Source organism: Rhinolophus sinicus, chromosome 13 (assembly GCF_057876585.1).
Source record: "Rhinolophus sinicus isolate RSI-liver-muscle chromosome 13, RSI-T2T, whole genome shotgun sequence".
NCBI classification, from domain to species: Eukaryota; Metazoa; Chordata; class Mammalia; order Chiroptera; family Rhinolophidae; genus Rhinolophus; species Rhinolophus sinicus.
Window position 1 is genome coordinate 6,686,481 of NC_142513.1, and position 16,722 is coordinate 6,703,202.

The window sequence follows — 16,722 nt, forward strand, 5'->3', positions numbered from 1 at the left end:
ATCCTGTGTTTGTTTCTTTCCACAGCAAGCATCAAAATGGTAGTTAAACTATTGCTCGTGGAATTATTTGCTCAGTGTATGTCTCCATTTAATTATTCGTTCAACCTTTGTCTGTCTGGCTTATTGTCTTGGGCCTGATACCTGTAACCGAGTCTGCATGTGCTCCATCTAGACCTTTTGTTTTGCTTTTTGCTTTTTTTCATTTGAGTCAGTGAAACAATCATTGGAACGGAGAATGGGAAGAGTGGAGAGTCAGAAAATTAGGGAACGAACACTCATTATCCCAAGCTAGACAGCCGGCACATTCGTTTCTTTACCTTCCGAAATCTGATTTCATTCTTTCTACCAAAACTTTAATTCTAGCTCAACTGTGATCACTAGATCAAAAATCATTCTTTATGTCCCCCACCTCAGAGGGACACTAGAAAACCTCCACGCGACCACCACTCACACATGCAGCTCCAGCCTTGGCCATCGTTAGGATATTTAGGAAAAGCGCAAAATTGCGAACTTCCCCGTGAGTGACAGGTGGGAAATGTCATTCCCTTTTTCAGTCCTTGGGATATAATTCTTGTTGGCTGGGGTGAGAGGGCGCTCTGTCACGGTCGCTGTCATGTTCTGATTCTTACTAACCCAGCTTGCCTCTCTGCTCCTTTCATTTCTGCAGCATCGCAAGTCACTTACCCTGAGAGTGACCATGTAGAGTGAACAAAGTCAACACATTGGAAGAAAGCTCCAGGAAGCCTACCTGGTCATGGGAGATGATACTGCCTAGTGGTCAAGTCTAGTTAGTAGGAAACAGACCTAGGATTTCATTCCTAACTGGCTGCCTAACTGGAAAGCTCATACTTCCTGCATCCGCCATGTTGAAATAACACATGGAGATGGAGTACATTCAAACCCAAACGAATGTACTTCTTGTGGTGGGGTGGCATTCTTGGATTTTCTAATCAAATACTTCAAAAATCTGGCTCTTCCACTTTAAAGACTTAGACAGCTTCCTGCATTTCTCCAAGCCTTGTCTGTATGGGAATATTAATAGGACCTCCTTAGCATGCTGGAGCCAAGATTAAATGAGATAAAGAGTAGAAAGCCTTCAGTACAATGGTTTAAAAAAAAGTGCTTGATAAATGATTGTTATTATCAATGTATTATTATTAACAACCATTCATTTATAGATAGAGGTTTCCAAACTTTACACAAAACAGAAATCTTCATTTTCCTCTCATGTTTTTTTCTTCCCCAAAAGGAAACAGAAATTTGCAGCCAAGACAAAAAAGATAGAGCTGCTCCAAGCTGGTACAATAGTTTACTTTTCAGGTCACCATGTTTATACTGGGGCCATACTGGTGTATCTGTTCATGCAGAAAGCAAAGAGAGTGCAGCACGGACATTCTAAACGGCTCACTGCATTTTCATTTTTTAAAGTGCATTTTATATCTCTTTCGTCAGCCCACTCTCCTCAGTGATCGTCTGTATTTTTCAGGTCCGTATTTTTCTGTATAAGTCCCACCCACCCCACTTTTTGTAAGCACGATGATTAAGTGGACAAAGACAAATTCAATTAAGCTGCAAGCTTTGGTGATCAGCAGCAATTTTTCTTGAGGAACTGAATTCAAACATCTCAGGGGTGGGGACGTGTGTGCAGCGCGCTTCTGAATGGAAAGGAGGGAGAACTCGGGTATAAATCACCCGACAAACTGAGCCCGCCTCTATTAATCTTTTATTCAGAAACAGACACTGTTTTAAGGGGAAATTAAAGGCAATCAATAACAGGCTTGCCTAGGCAGCTTCTGAGCTTGAGATGCAAATATTATTCCAAATTCTGGATTCCTAGGCGATCCCTCCATTGATATGTTAATAGCCTCCTCGTGTTTCTCTGACCCCAAATCCTGGCAGGGCAAGAAGCTATACTTACAGGAAACAAAAGGAAAGCACGTCGTAGGATAAACATTTGCTAAATGGACTTTGACTGTAAACCCCAACATATGATGTGTTAAGGGTGGAATTCTCTATGAGCCGGGTACTAGTGTGTTGCATGTTTAATATGTTTATATGTTTAAAGAGCTGCCATGACTGATTTTTTTTCTTATGTCACCTGACATTTCAGTTTCACACTCAGGGTGCACAAGAGAGCAAATATTTTGGTATTGTCATCCCAAAGAAAGGCAACCCTTGGCCACCGGAAATAAGCAAAACTCAGTTGCCTCCATATCAAAGGTGAGTGCAACCAAATGTGAGTCACCTGTTTATAAATTCAGAGTCAAAACCAAATTCAGAGAATATTTAGTTAGCACCTATTGTGTGTGAGAGATAGTGTGCTAGTTAACTGGTGATAGACAATTGAACATGTTTGACAAGGAGCTTACACTTTTAGGGGCAGATGGGAAATAAACAATTTTAAAAATAAAGATAAATCAGGGTGCAGTGAGCGCTATGAAAAACAAAACCAGATGATGAAAATGAGAATCACGAAGGGGGTTAGAAAAAGGCCTTGCTGAAGAAATCACTTATGTACAGAAATTCAAGGAAGCAGGGCCAGGGATGGGTAGTCTGCAGGACTGACATTCCAGGCAGAAGGACAGGAAGTGCAAAGGTCCTGAGGTAGGAAGGGGCTTGTGTTTGAGAATCAGAAAGTTGCCCAGTGTAGCTAGACTGTGGTGGATGAGATGATGTTTTCCCACCAAGCAGGAGCCAGATCACACAGGGCCTTGTAGTTATTAATGATTGGTGAAAAATTAAGTGTAATATTTTTTAAATTATATGTTCCTATCAGGAGCAGTATATATCTAATCTCTACTCCTGGATATATGAAAAGAATCTCAAAGATTGACCAAATAGACATATTTAAAGGATATGGGTATACTAATACTTATTAATTTACTACATTCTTAATATATATTAAATTCTAGAACCACATACATTAGCCTAGATATCTGTTCATCAAAGTTGATGTTTCTAGTTAATTTGTTTTTCAAGATCTAAATTCCAATAGCAGATGACCTAATGTATCATGTTTCTTATCTTTTCCATGAAAGGCGTTTGCAATATTTCCCAGGAGCATCTTTCCAAGCGAATTAATCATCTACAATGTGAGGCTAAATCTTTTATAAAACTGACTTTCCGGTCAAAGTATATCTTTTTTTTAAAGTTTCCTACAACATACAATTGGTGCAATAGCTAGCGTCTGAGATGAACCCCGACCGTCTGGATGGCATTCCCATCCTTGAGTAATCCCCTCCCCATCATATCAGGATTGGTCTGTGTGACCAATAGAACACACCGGAAGTGATAGGATGTCACTTCCGAGATTAGGTTTTCAAGGGGATGGCAGCAAACCACAGGCATCACCAAAGTTTCTGCCACCTTTTTGAACTGAAGGTATTTCCTCAGATTTCCTGAGTGGCCTGTCTGTAGCAGGTGACAATAGAAAATAAGGACCCTATCAATAGAGAAAGTGCCCTAAAATTCCTGGATTATTCGAAGGCAAGAGGATCCTGGAGATGGAGATGGACTTACCTTTCTTCTGCTCTGGTTATGGATGGTTTTATAATTCTAAATAATGTCAGTGTCAAAGAAGCAGGATAGCAGAATAAGTAAGCAAGTTAACTGCTGTACTCTATTCCCTAGCTCTGTGACTGTGGCGAGTTACTCTGGAAGCGTCAGTTTCCTTACCTATAAAACGGGAACAAAATAACACCTATTTCATGTGGTTATTTTATCATTACATGCATTGTTTTTTGGAAAGCACGTAGCACTGTGTTTGGCACGTGGTTTGTGCTATACATGTTTTTGCAAATGTTAAGAGCCCATGATAAGGGAATGCTTCTGGCACTGTGCTGAATTAGGTACTAGGACAATTCCCATTTACAGATGAAGAAACTGAGGCCTGAGGATGTGAAACAGCTTAGCCACTTACGTGGCTCGTGGGGGGTGGAGCTGAGAGTCAAGGCCATCGTTTCTCATCTAGGAAACTTTGTTAGTTGTGATTATATTATATGTATTATAGTTGGGTCCAAAGATATTTTGATCTATACATTCACTCATAGAAAAACTAGTTTTCCAGGATATTTTATAAAAACTTTTGTAGTAATAGATAAGAGTGTTCTGTTCATCTGGATACAAGTCTTTCTTTCCTCTCCTTCCTTCCTTCCTTCCTTCCTTCCTTCCTTCCTTCCTTCCTTCCTTCCTTCCTTCCTTCCTTCTCCTCTCTCTCTTTTTCTCTCTCTTTCCCCAGCAATAAAGGTGTATACTTTAATTAATAACTTTTTTAAACAATACATTTTCAATGTACCACCATGTGTTTTGTCACCAAGGGACAGTTAACAATGTCTGGAGACTTTTTGGTTATCACAACTTTTTCTGTGTGTGTGTGTGTGTGTGTGTGTGTGTGTGTGTGTGTGTGTGTGTCTGGCATCTAATATGTGGGGGCCAGAGACGCTGCTAAGTATCCTATAGTGCATAGGACAGTCCCCACCACAAAGGATTATCTGTCCCAGAATGTCAGTAGAAACCCTGCCATAGCTCAAAGCCTCCTTTGTAAGGGGCAGGTTCTCTGCAAGGCATCCTGCGATGGCTTCTCCCATTGTGGAACTGTGGACCTTGATCTGTCCTCTCTAATCCCTCCTGAGGTCCTGCAGAGATGTGCTATGGGACAGCAGCACTGGGACCACAGACTAAAGACTGGAAAGAGTGTGATGGGAAAAGAAACAAATAATGTATGTTTATTGAAGCCTCATTCACACCAGGCTCTGAGCTAACTTCTTTACATCAATTTAATCAATTATTAATCGATTTATCAATTACTTTCATGACAATCCTATGAAGTAGGTACTATGTTATGCCCATTTTACAGATGAGGAAATTGAGACTCAGGAAGGTTAAGTAACTCTCCCAAAGTCACACAGCAAGGAATTGGGAGTTTGGGAATTCTAACTCAGGCTGCCTGAACTCTTAATTTTCTCTTGATGAATGTTCTGTGAAAATCCCCACATATCGCTCCCTGAAGAGCAATTAAAATGGGCTTCTCTTTGCCCCTCATAGTGATCAATTTGGGTCCAATGTGCTTTAACTATCAGGACTGCCAATGTGTTCTGATTATTCTATTCATATTATTAACCAATTGCATTAATTCCAGGAAGTGCCTGTGCATAAATTTTGTTACAAAATATTGAATCATTGGCCAGGCTGTTTATTTCCCCTTACACCAAGTTTTTTGTTGATGGGCCAAAGCCATTAGTCCATGAAGAATCCCCACTGTGGAGGCACGACAGTAAAATCTTGATTCACTGGAAACCGATTGCATAAAGCCCACCTTCTTTTTTTTCTTCTATTTTTGACCCCTGAGCCCCATTTTTAGAAATCATGTAAATCATAGGAAAATAATCTAATATTCAGAATTTATTTTTAATCCACTACCAAGGAAGCACCGCTTCGGGGAAGTCTAGAGGTTAGTGTAAGTTCCGCTCAAATTGTTGCAAGTTTGCAAGTTCACTGGAATACCACATGGGTCAGTGGGTCCAGAGTTGCCACCCAGATCAGACCACTAGTTATTCTGAAGGGAGTCAATTATATTCAGATACTTACTAAGAAAGGAAAGATTCGAAAATACTTAAAGGTTTTCAGCCACAAAAGAGGATGGGAAGTAGGTTTTCTGCATCTCCTTGAGCTCTGTAACAAACGCCAGCCACCACAAGTCCCCACAAAACCCTGAGCGAGATGATTAACTGAGCAATTTTCTTTTTTGGAATGGTATTTAAATTAAAACCCACCAGGATCTGCCCCCTCCCTACCTCTTCATCCTCTGTGCCCCCCTGGCATAGCTTGACCTGGTCACAGCCGTGGTCACATGGCATTTTTCTCTGTCCCTGAAATATGCCACACTCCTTCCTGCTTCAGGCTTTTTGCACTTTCTCTTCTCTCAACCTACAGGGTTTTTTCCAAGGTTGCTGACCCTTTCTCATCCCTGAGATCTCTGCCTGGCCTACCTGCCATGAGAGGGGCCACCTACCCATCCACCTGTCACACTTGCCATCATCATCCAGCTAACCTTCCTTCATGGCATTTGTCAGTTCCATACCTCATCCACACGTCCACGGGATGTCTTCAAGATCATACAGAGTACTGTCATGTGGTTAGAAGATGAACTTGAAAATCCTATGGCTGACCTGCAAATCCTACTGGCCACTTAATTGCTGTGGGAACTTTTAAAAGATACTTAATCTTTTGGGTTCTAGGAAGCATTAAATGAGTTAATATGTAAAGAGCTTAGGACACCACCCAGTATATAATAAGTACTATATCAAGGTTGTCATGTATGGATAAATGCACTTATTTTATTAATTGTAATTATAATTCATATAACATTTTATTCAATTCTGTGTTGATTTATAAATTGATGAAATTTTACTTATTAGTGCTTTATTAGCTGCTTTACTAGAAAAGAAGTGCCCTGAGAACACAGCACCTGGCATGCAGTAGGTACCCGTTAATTATTTGTTGAATGAATGAATGATTCAATGAATGAATGAATGAATGAATGATTGAATGAAATGTCGTGCTTCTTTTTATCAAGTGTGTTAATAATAAGCCCAACAGGGGATAAGAGAATCCAAACAGAGAAGTTTTACAGAATCTGAATGGAAAATCCTGAAGGATGATATTTTAGTGGGCTAGCTGGAAAGGTCAGAAAGTCGGGTGCCTCTGTCAGGTGACGCTCGCAGTCCCAGGGAGCTCACCATGATGGACGCACAGAAGCTTGCATTGCGTTGTGAGGCCGGCAGGCTGCTCTTGGAGGCAGACCCACTCGCCGAATGACCCAGCATCCCACGGAAGCTGGCCTCGTTGCCTACTCCCTGGAGAATCAGCAAGTCATAACCTACGTCCTTTCATTTCCGAGCCTGCATTTATTTGGGTTGGAAGAGAACTTTGCAAACAAACTTAAAATGTGAAACATAAGACTTCAAGGGGAAGCTAAAAATAGCTAAGTGGGATTATTCTTCCACTATATGGCTATTAGCAGTATTTATACTGGTCAACCTTCGGAGGGAAGGAGGGGAAATCATGCTCTTTCTCAAAGGAACGCAGGAGGGCTTGCGGTGGCAGATGGCTCGTGAGCCCACGCTCTGGCACACATCATATTTAATAACCTCTGTTTATCCAGAACATTCTCGTTTTCTTACCACTGACCTGGGCAGACAGCCGTTTTGAGACATTTGTTTAGTTTTACCTTTTTACAATTTTCCCACATTTTGCCTGATGAAACATTTCAAGTCTCAATGCAAAGCACTCACCTGGGTGGAGTGAAGACCCTGGTTCCTGGGTCCAGCATAACTGTCTCTTCCTGTTGCACAATAATATTCCCCACCATTTACGTGCTTCCCGGGCGTGACAGCCTCAGTGCTGCCATTCATTCTCATTTTTCTCTAACAACAGTGGACGGCCTACGCTTTTACAAACTACGTTATCGGTGGAGAAATGAGGCTCAGTGCCTTGATCGGGTCCACAAAGCTAGCAAGTGGGAGAGCCAGAGTTCAATGTCGGGTGTGCTTGACTCCAAATCCTGCACTCTTAAATCACTGCACGATGGAAGTTCTAGAAGTGAAGCTTTGGGCTAACTTTTCTGTTTATTCCTCAAATATAGACTGAGCGACCACTCTGCACCAGGAGCTGGATCTAGTAGTTAACAGAAAAGCCCCTGCTGTCATGAACCTTACACGCCAGAGAAGGACACAGGCAGGAAGCGAAAATACATGGCGGTGTGTGTTCTTTCCATTGGTCGAAAGTGCTATGAAGAAGAGTAAAGCAGGGTAAGGAGATGGTGGGGCAGGGAGGGGAGAGTCACTTACACTCTAGAAAGGCCAGCCCGGGAAGCCTTTCTGATAAGGAAACAAAATAAAGGGTGGAAGAAGGTAAACGTCTGTCTGGGAGAAAGCATTGCAGGCAGAGGGAGCAGCACTCGTAGGACGACCTCTGGCCTGGTAAAACAGCCGCAAAGTAGGGGGAAGGGGGAGGAGATGAACTTAGAGAGGTAGTTCTATTATGTAAAGGTATATTTATTTTTAAAAGGGACCCATTCTCCTGAGCGCATCCTACAAAAGCATCAGTTAGAATCCCTTCGGGTGTAAGTAGCAGAAAATTTCAACTCAAAATAGCCAAACAACAAAAAATGTTATCATCTCACATTAAAAAAAAAATCTGGAAGGAAAGTAACTCCAACCAATTGAGCAGCTCAGTGGCCTCTTGAACAACATGGGTTTGTTTCCATCTTTCCATTAGGCCAAACCCAGCCTATTAGCTTTGTCCTACGAGGCTCGCTCCCCTCATGTTTGCAGCATCACTGCATAGCTCCAGCCAACACATCGTCACATAACAATATCCAGAGGCAGAAAAATAACTCTTCAGTTCCTGGAAAGAACCTTTTCCTTAAGACCCTTGGGTACCGCTTCCCTCAAATCTCCTTGCCCAAAATGATGTCATGTATCAACACATAAATTAATCATTGGGAAGAGGAAATCGGTCACCCTGAAAAGCTCAAACTCATCACACACAGCCCACCTCCTGGAGCTGATACACATATTCTCTGAAGCATGTGCCACTCTGAGGAAGACAGACACATGTTAGGGAGAAGGGAATTGCCATATGATAGTTGGTAGACACTGCTAGCTGCTCATCAAATATCCTTTCTTATTCACAGGACCCTAGAATTAATTAGGGAGCCATTAAGCCCAACTCCAAAAAACGTTTGATTTCCCCAGCTCCCTTGCAGAATTTTTTTTCTTGATAAAAAAGCAAATATTCTGCCAGCATGCATATCTGTTACCACCTTCTCCTCTTCTTCCCATATGGACATGTCCCCATTCTTGCAATGGAGCAGCCATGATGGAATCATGAAGCTGAGACCCATATGTGAAGGGTGGCGGAGCAGAAAGGCAAAAGGAGTTTGGGTCCTTGATGATTTTCTTGGACTACTCCAGCAGCCCTGGAATCTAAGACTTCTGATTTCCATGTGATGGAAAAAAGTTTAAAAATCTTACTAGTTAACCCATCATTTAATAGTCCTTGCTACTTGTTGTTAGGCAACCAGTAGTATCTGTTACATCGAGGAGCCTGGATGTTTCATATGAGGAAAGCTTGAAGTGGCCTTTTCTAATGCAGCGAGCTCAGCAGAGCACGGGGAAATCTCCTTCTCGCTGCACAAAAGTATATAGTGCAATTGCATCATTCATGCCTTTGACTTACCAAATAAGCAGAGGGAGAGAGAAATCCCTTTACCGGCTTTCATCAACCTTCCAAGTCCAAACTAGACCTTGGCCTTTGGTGCATCTGGAGAAAAGGAAGCCAAAGCCAAAATGCTATGAGAAACAAGAAACGTTCATGCTTGACTTTTGAGCTTCCAAGAATCCTACTCCTGGCAATTAAGCAGTTAAAGATGCCACGTGATCCTCTGTCCTTGAGCTTCTTCCTAGCGACAGAAACTTAAGTGCACATCTGAAACTAAACTTTATACTCATCTAGTGGTTGAGGAAAAAAGATTGCATCCTCTAAGAAGGCAGAACAGACAACACAGCTCAACCATTGAACATGGACTTACTGAGTGTGGTTTCTTGGGAGGTTAACCTTAGAGAATTTACGAGATTCTGAAAATGCTAATGCTCCCCAAGTCTACATTCTATTGAATCATCATCAATTAACTAGGCCAGTGACCATCTTTTTGAGCACTTACTGTTTGCCACGGATGGTGTAACACATTTGATGTGCATTTTTCTCATTTACGCCTCACAAGTCTATGAGAGAGGAGCTGTTAGTATCCCCAGCTTACAGATGAGAAAACTAATGCAGAGAATGGCTAAGAAATGTTGCCACGGTCACACAGCTTTTAAGTAGCAACTCTAGGAGGCACATGCAGGCCATCTGATCCCCACACTAACAGGTGTAACCTCACGCATATCCGTGGGCCCATTCACACTCAGCGAAAGGCAGTCTGAAGGCACTTCCCCAATTTAGTGGTATTGACTCTGTGTTTTTCAATATGGCGCTCTCAAGACAGCAGTCCAAGGAAATGAGTTCGTTGAGAACATAGCTTAATTGTACAAGTTATTCAAGCACCAACCTCGTCGATGATTAGAATTGGTGACATTGCTTATAAAACACCAATGCCTCTTCTGTGATAGACAGTGCATAGCATTTCAAAATGAGTTTCTAAATCGTCCCTCGCGGTCTCCAAGGGAGTTCATGATCCAACGAGGGGCGCAATCTGTCTCCTGTTTGATTTTGCCTCCTTAGTGCTTCCCATGTGGCAAGTAAATTCAGTGTTTAAGCCTCACTACAAGCCCCTGAGGTCAGCAGCAGCACTTTTCAATGGAGACAGAGAGACTCAAAGTCATGAAGGAGGCAGCCGAAAGTCCCAAAACTAACGTGTGTGGGAGCCATGGCTCCACCACAAACACCAAGATTGGCTTTACATGACGCACCTAGCCTATAGAACCGAGTGTCAGCTGAAATGTGGCTCTTCCTCCAATTACCATGTGGGGGCCCTGAAGATCGCTTATCAAGCCAACCGCCCAAAGAGGCAGTTTCTGCCCCAGTGGGGCACCTTTTTGTAGTTCACACCAAGGTTCCACGGGGGCTAGTGTTAGTGAGGTCCAGCTACAACCGAGTTAATTGACACCCAAACCTGTGTTCATAATCATTACCAGGGCAAGGGTGGGGACTGAGATTTTTCTTCATTACCAGCCTTGGACCAGTTTCTCAGCATCACTGTACTTCAGTTTTCTCCACTATAAAGTGGGGATAATAATAGCATGTACCTTACAGGGTTGACCATTAAATGAATTCATATTTACAAACTACGTGTAACAGTGTCTGACATATAGCTATAAGTGAACTATGATTGTTATTGGTTATTAGTTTTATTATCATTGTTATTTTTACATAATTTTGTCCATACCTGAAACCTACTGCTGGCCCACTACCACCACTAAATTCCTGATTTCCGTGGTCTGCATTTGGACCAGGTTGCTTTTATTTGTCCTTCCTTAAGCAAAAACCAGTATAGTAGACCATCCACTTAGCACAGCTAGATACTGCCTTTTGAGTTTCCATTGTGATGAAAAAAGTTTAGGATAAAGGTCTACCCTTAAGATAATTTAGCCTAAGAGTTAAGCAGGGAAATGAGATTCAATCCATTCTTTTGTTTCCTGCTCTCTTTTAGACCTGCTGTGTCATAGTTGTTTTCCACTGTGTGATTCAGTCTTCCTTTCTGTAAGTGAAGGTGCACACCCCTCCAGTAAAAGGGAACCTGCGATTGTCTAGGATTATTATCTATGTCGGCAGAATCATGTCGCCACCCATTCATGGCCATCTAGTGTGGTCCTCTAAGATCAACAGCTGTACAGTCACCTCGGGCAATAAACAAAGTAAAAATAGACAGGTTCCTGGCGGGGCTTGCAAATAAATGCTACTGGTGTGTAGCTGATGACAAAGATAAAATTAGTCTCTTCCCCTAAGTCTTGAAGTAGGTATTTGGGGTGAGTCATGCTTCAGTAAACCTCGTCTTTGGATTTTATTGTACTCCTAGGATTTTCCCAGAACCTTTAGTACAAGATGAATCCTACAGATGCCTACCCTCCGCCTACATAAAACCTGATAGAAACTATACCTCATTCATTGAAGAGATTGAGCATGAGAGACGGGGAATGCTCACCGCCCTCTGGCCAATTGTTTACATGCATGAGGTAAGCTTCTGTGCCTTTCTTTCATACTCTGTCACATGAAGGTTGCTTACTCTGATAGCCTCCAGGTTGCTAAGATGAGCAAATAAGAAATAATATGATAACAGTGCGTTGAAAAAGGCAGTAATGAAATCTAACATTTGCACCAAGCTTTCAAAGGACCTTTTCTTTATCTCACTTGATCAATGAAAACAAAATTTCTTGCGTGATCTTTATTTAATAGAAACATATAAACGTGGGCAGAAATAGACTTCTTCTAACGCAGTTCTGTAAGTCTGATAACCCTCAGGGATGCTGACAAACTTTTGCCAACCAGAGGTGTGTCCTAGAACGTTAAAAATCCAAGCCTTGAGAAAAGAATGTGCCCGCTTCACAAATCGTAATCAAGGTCTGCTGGGGAATAAATAAGAATAAATGACCTAGAATTGATTCATTCTGGATTATTGATTCTTGCAGTGCATGCAGTTAAAGCTCCGGTCATTAAGTTACTGTTCTCCTAAGAAAGGCCGGTTGCAGGTTCCTAGCTGGGAGAGCGTCTAAGCACATGGCTTGCCGGCAGCTGCCATTTTGTTGATTTGTGGCGTCTGTGCAAATAGAGACGGATGCAGGACAATGCAGGATGAGGGAGCCTGTTCCTCAGTTTCACCATCATCACCCTCCCCAGGCGCCTCCTGTACTTCTTATTTTCTATTGAACCTGATGTGTAAAGCATACGTTAAACAAAAGTAACAGACAACCTAGTGGAACTTCAGCTGGAAGAGCATCTGATGGTAAGAAGGCAACCAGACTGTTTTACTGTAGATTAACCAAAAACCAAAATAGTTTTGTCAGAAGGTTCCTCCAGGACTGTATCCCTGTCTTCGTCTCTGGTAAGGGCTGATTTCTTAATGTGATTTTTCTCTTTAATATTCAAAGGTATGACTCGATGCTTTAATCTGATAGGACTTGTATTTTAAAGAATAGACCATAAAGACTATCAGTCATGTGGGTGTTTCCTATTTCTTAAAATATAAGTAAATAAATAAAAAACAGAAGAGGAAGCATACAAGAAGTGTTAACTTTAAAGAGACTACGACCGAGGGAGATTGAAACAGAGACAGAGACAGGATCGAGCATTTTCCTTTTGTTCAACAGGGAAGCTTCAATAACTGTTTTAAGTAATAATCTATCTTGTTGGGGGCGGGGTAGAATTCTGTCGGCTTCCAAACAAGATTTAACGAGGAATGCCCCAAACCAGGAAGTTCTTTTGCGTCTGGAGTCTCCCAGTGCTTGGAAGCTAACGGGCTTTTTGTTTATTATGAAGCTGATTCGCTGAAGGGGGGAGTTGATATTTGTTGTTGCAAGTTCATTGTATTTGTTTTTATTTGTTTTTCGATTACACAAGCCAAGGAAGAATACTGAAGCATACATGATTGAAAATAGGAAGTTGCCCCTGTCTCTCTGACACACGAACCTTCCTCCACCCCCGCCTAATTCTCATTTACTTCCTGTATTAATGGTGACTGTATTCTTATCCTTTTTCTGTGTTTTTACACACACGTGCACACACACACAGAGGAAAGCATACAGTATTCACCCATCTGCAACTGTGTTTTAATCAACAATATCAGCCCTTAGCCAACCTGTAGCCCATCTCACTCCTCTGAACCTTTTTGAAGACATTCTTGCCCACTTAAAACCACGTCGATTTTCCACTGCCTTCTAGAAGCAACTTGGTATCTTCGCAAAGAAGCTTTCTGCCACATGAAAGGAGGCTCACGTTCCCTCCTGACTGGAGGAAATTATGCCTTCATGGTTCCAGAAACATGATTACTGTACCCCATCGCCCTCTTCTAGACTCATACCCAACAGACAAATTACACTTTTCCTGTTTGCTGTGGCTTTGAGTTTTCAGGACCAGAGCAGCTCGCAAAGCCAGCGAGAGAAAAATGACAATCATTTTTTACAAGGGGCTGTGCCCTGATGGAGGCAGAGGCTTAACCACAATGACAAAATGCCCAGCTCAATCCTGCCTGGCTGGAAAAGTGTCTGTTTTCTTTCCCCTGCTTGGTTCCTAGTGGGTTCTGTCACCTGATTCATAAAGATGAGATTGGTGAAAACAACAGGCGGCCACAAAGCTTCAGGAAATATAATCATACAGAGCCCCTCTGAGGGGTGCAGGGGTGTGTGTGTGTGTGTGTGTGTGTGTGTGTGTGTGTGTGTGCGCGCGCGCGCGCGCATACATACATGTTTTGCATGCATCTTTATAGCCAGAACACTTGGCCTGGAAAGAGGAGAGGCAGGAATCTCCCCAGCAGCGGGCAAACCAGCCCAGGGGAGGGAACAAGGCCCAGACAGCTTCACTTACCCCTTAATTCATCCAGTCAACGAGCTCCAGCCACCTCTTCTATGAGAGCCTGGTGGTTAGAGACCGGTCCCAGGGATAAGATTCCTGGATTCATATGTGGGCTCTGCCACTCACTGAAGCTGTTATTTAGTCTCTCTATCCCTCAGCTTTCAAATGAGGAAAAACACACATCCGGATCTCTTGTCCAAACCCTTCTAGCCGAAGATGCTTTGGAATTCAGAATTTTCCAATTTTAGAAATGTGATGCGGTGCTTAGGCCATACTGGAATGCTCTCCTGAGAGTACAGGACACATTCAAAGAATCAAGTAATAAAATAAATGCCCAAGCTGAGCATGCTAGATATTAGAAAGAAATCAAACAAACAAACAAACAAACAAACAAAAGGAACAGGCTGCCTAGTGGAGGACACCCGGGGAGCGCAGGCAGGAGCGGCCTTGCAGAAGGGGGCAGGGCACGCTCCTTAGGAGGGATATAGGAACCAGCCATTGAAGAAAAGCTGCAGGAAGAGGGCTCCTGGCTCAAGGAGGAGACGGCAGGGTGCAGAGAAATAGGAAATGGTGATGGATGGGATTCAGGGTGCAGACGAGGGGGTGTGGAGGCCATGGGAGGGGCTTCCTGGTGGTCTCGTCCAGTATCTCTTGATCTCAGCACTTCTGACAATTTGGGCTAGCTAATTCTGTCACGGTGGGGCACGCGTGGGGTGGGATGGAGAGGGCTTCCCTGGGCACGGTAGGATGTGAACAATACCTCTGGCCTCTACCCACTGGGTGCCAGTTGCACCCTCCCCACATTGTGACAGCCAAAAAGCATTTCCAAATATCACCAATGTGCTGGGGGGGGGAAGGGGGGGACAGGAAAGTGCAGAATCCTCCCCGTACCCGCCCAGTTGAGAAGCACTCGTTAGCTGGGCTACTCTCATTCCCTGACTCCCCGCAGATCCAACGCTGGGTCCTAGCAACACGAAGCTCACCTGTGCTCATCTCTGTCAGATGCTGAGCTACAGGCCTTACAGGTGTGACCCTCAAAACAGTCCCCCTGCTCAGCCTCCGTGAGGCCAGGTCCAGCAGGTCTTTTTAGCCAGGCATGGAGTTTGGGCTTGATCCTAACAGTAACGGGAAGCTCCAAAGCCATTACACTGACTACACTTTAGAGAACGCGCAAGGCAATCCCTGAGGCTTTAGAACCAAGGCTCAAAACAGGGCCCAGCACAGGTGGGTGCTCAGTTCACCTTTGTTAAATAAAGGGTGAAGGTGGAAAAACCAGTTAGGACTAAAGGAACCCAGATTAGGGGAAATCGTGAATCCAAATGCAACAAGAGAAACAAAAAGGGAAAGAGAGAAGCTGGAAGTGTAACCGTATAGACATTGGAAAAGTATGGGAAGACCTGAAGAGTTCTCAAGAGGTATTCCTGAGACCAGGGCTTGTCCCATGTGGTCGGGGGACCAGTAACATCAGCATCCAGTGGGAGCTTGTTATAAATGCAGAGTTCTGGGCCCACTCCACACCTGCTGAGTCAAAATGCCATGGTCTGCTCCCTCCTTCCACAGAACAAGGCTTCACGCTGCTAACGGTCAGGGAGCACTACTTAAATCTTTACAACTGCCTTCAGTGCTGGGTCTTATTATTCCCATTTCACAGATGAGGAGACTGAGGCTCGGGGGGGTTTGAATCACTGATCCCAGATCATGCACTTTCTAAGTTCTAGAACAAAGTTTCAGACTCAAGCCTTCAGAATCCCAAGCCCATCCTCTCAATCACAATTTTTTCTTGCTTTGCAGGACATAACAGGAAATCGTTTCCCTTCTGTAAAAGCTCCAGGAAAGGAGGCGTGACATTGACCTAAGCCAGCAGTCCTCAAACGTTTTGTTTTCAGGACCTCTGCACACTCTTCGGAATCACTGATGACCCCAAAGAGCTTGTATTGATGAGAGTTAGATCTGTCTATAGTTACGTATTCAAAATTAAATCTGAGAAATGTTTGAAACGTTTATTTATTAATCCATTGATAAAGGAACAATAACAAACCTCTTGCATGTTCACATTAACATATTTTTATGAAAAACAACTATCTTGCCTCCACAAGTTTAGTGAGTAGAGGGACTTTATTTTATTTTTCATTTATTTTTTTAAATTTTATTGGGGAAGATTGGGGAACAGTGTGTTTCTCCAGGGCCCATCAGCTTCAAGTCAAGTCGTTGTCCTTCAGTCTAGTTGTGGAGGGCGCAGCTCAGCTCCAAGTCCAGTTGCTGTTTTCAATCTTAGTTGCAGGGGGCACAGCCCACCATCCCATGCGGGAATCGAACTGGCAACCTTGTTGTTGAGAGCTTGCACTCTAACCAACTGAGCCATCTGGCCGCCCCAAGGGGCTTTATTTTTGCAAATGCGTTTAACTTTCAGCTTCATAGAAAACAGCTAGAATCATATATGTGCTTTTCATTGAGATGGTTTCAATATCGCACATCATGCAACAACCTCTGGGAAACTCACTATATTCGTGAGTTTCACGTTCACTACATTCACGAAAAAATGAGCAGGAAAAAAGCAAATAGCATGTCTATGTCCCTGTAAAATAGTTTGCCATGATGAATACTTTGAAAGGGTCTCAGGGACCCCCAGAAGGCCTCACTACTGCCCGAGGTCAT

At 43.1% G+C, this 16,722-nt stretch overlaps 2 long non-coding RNA genes across 4 annotated transcripts in view; one reads left to right on the forward strand and one right to left on the reverse strand.

The window, feature by feature from the left end:
• Positions 1-15,852, reverse strand: part of LOC141568246 (uncharacterized) — a 28,777-nt gene extending 12,925 nt beyond the window's left edge. The window contains exons 1-2 of one of the 2 annotated variants that reach the window (XR_016018148.1): positions 14,080-15,852; positions 9,241-9,324 (exon numbers count right to left, since the gene is read on the reverse strand). This is a non-coding gene — a long non-coding RNA (uncharacterized LOC141568246). The remainder of the gene's footprint in view (positions 1-9,240; positions 9,325-14,079) is intronic. The other variant, XR_012491331.2, reaches the window with a different exon arrangement.
• LOC141568244 (uncharacterized) lies at positions 1,833-16,068 on the forward strand. 2 transcript variants are annotated; one of them, XR_012491330.2, is made up of 4 exons: positions 1,833-2,220; positions 7,643-7,808; positions 11,579-11,735; positions 15,859-16,068. It is a non-coding gene; the product is annotated as an uncharacterized LOC141568244 (long non-coding RNA). The 2 variants fall into 2 exon arrangements; XR_012491329.1 differs by lacking the exons at positions 1,833-2,220; positions 7,643-7,808 and having other exon boundaries at positions 11,486-11,735.
• Positions 16,069-16,722: the final 654 nt, after the last annotated feature.